The sequence below is a fragment of the Musca vetustissima genome, unplaced genomic scaffold, assembly GCF_032173495.1.
Source record: "Musca vetustissima isolate MV318-11 ecotype Yass unplaced genomic scaffold, APGP_CSIRO_Mvet_v1 utg1682, whole genome shotgun sequence".
In the NCBI taxonomy this organism is placed as follows: Eukaryota; Metazoa; Arthropoda; class Insecta; order Diptera; family Muscidae; genus Musca; species Musca vetustissima.
In genome coordinates, this window is record NW_026880887.1 from 228,041 (window position 1) to 229,846 (window position 1,806).

The window sequence follows — 1,806 nt, forward strand, 5'->3', positions numbered from 1 at the left end:
TGACAAGTTTTATTTCAAAATCTTGTGCTCTGAGAAAAAAAGAGAGATATATAAATTGCATGCCCTCTTTTGTCAAAGAGAAGTGGTAAGGGCTGCCATCTATCTATCCTAAAAACAATTTATCCTTATTGTTTTTCTTTGGTTGGGGTCCTTGTTTACTTTGATGTTGCCATTTCGATATGGGTTAATAATAAATACATTTGAGCTAGACTTAAACAATTTATTTAATTTAATGTATTACAATTTTTTATTAAATTTTAATTAATATACTTTTTTAATTTTTCTATATTTTCAGTGCATCTGGTACAAGTGCAGTTGCCATCGATAATAAAATCGAGCAAGCAATGGTGAGTACGAATACGAAAACATATTTTTTTATTTTGGTGTAGGAGAAACACAGGGAGTGTCGTTATTTATTCTAGAGCGTTGTTTATTTTTTAGAACATTTAAATAAACTATTTTGTATTTTAGGAACAATTTCATTAATTTTAATATTTAAGGAATTATTTCAAAATTAGCAACTTATTCTAGAAACAAATCAAACACCACCTATGTACGATATTTTGAAATATAGTGGAATTAGCTACTTATTTTTGTAATATGGAGGGTTTATATCACGCAAAATGGTCCTTCAAGCTTGTAAATATGAATGGTCATATACCCTGCGTGGCCCTTCAGCTAATCTAGAATAGACACATGGGCCTCCAGTTCGTCTATAATACACTCTATAAACACTTAAATGCTACCCTATAGTCAATTAATCTATTATGGACGCACTTCCGCTTGCCTTGCCCTTCAACTTGCATTTAGAAATGCTGTCTTAATATAGCATTTCTAAATAGGCTCCATTGACCTTTAACTCTTCTATAATGGATTATCTGGCCTTTTAATTAATCTCTAATGGACTATCTGGGTTTCAGATTGTCTTCTATAAAAAAAACATGGTATTTAATTGGTCTTTTAGGCTCTTCAGTTCGCCTATAATAGACTGGCAGGCTCTTAAGCTGCGACATATCAGACTCATTGACTCTATAGCCTTCTTATACAGCCTCAGTGACCTTTCAAACCGCCTATACATATTCAGTGGTCATTTAGCCCCTTTGTAATAGACTCGTGGTATTTTAACTCGTCTATAATGGATTTCCTGATCCCTCATATTCGTCTGTAGTAGACTTGCTGGCCCTTCCGATCATCTGCTATAATACTGCAATGGATTTTTGCATAGCATTTTTTTTAGGAAATTTGCATAAAATAATAATTTAGAGCATTTATAATTCTTTCATCCTTTCTATAATATGGTTCCTGACTTTTCTCTTCCTCTATGGTAGACTCGCTGGACTTCAATTCATTTGTAATAGACTCGCTGGCCCTTCAGATCATCTCGTATAATACTCACGGATCCTTCATCTCGTTTATAATTATCTCCCTGGCCATTCAATTCAATCTCTGGTCCTTCAGCCTTCTATAATGGAGTTATTATTTCATTTTGAACAATAGGTGGCGTGTTCGAAAATATTACCTAGGGGGTGTTATTTAAAATGGTTCTTCGGTTACTATAAATTATCTTACAGAAAGTCGGTTTTTCATATACATTTCAATTTTCGATTCAATAAGAAATTTTCTAGAAAAAATCGAAAAAATTAAAAAAGGTCTTTCGAGTCGAGGATTCTATAACTAACCTTGCAGAAAGTCTGATATGCATTTATAGAAGAGCCATTGGAAGACTATGGACTGTAGGGAAATTTGCAATGGATTGGGATCTCTGCTCAATGCCAATGGAGCCAACGCGTGCAATAGGTGGCGTGT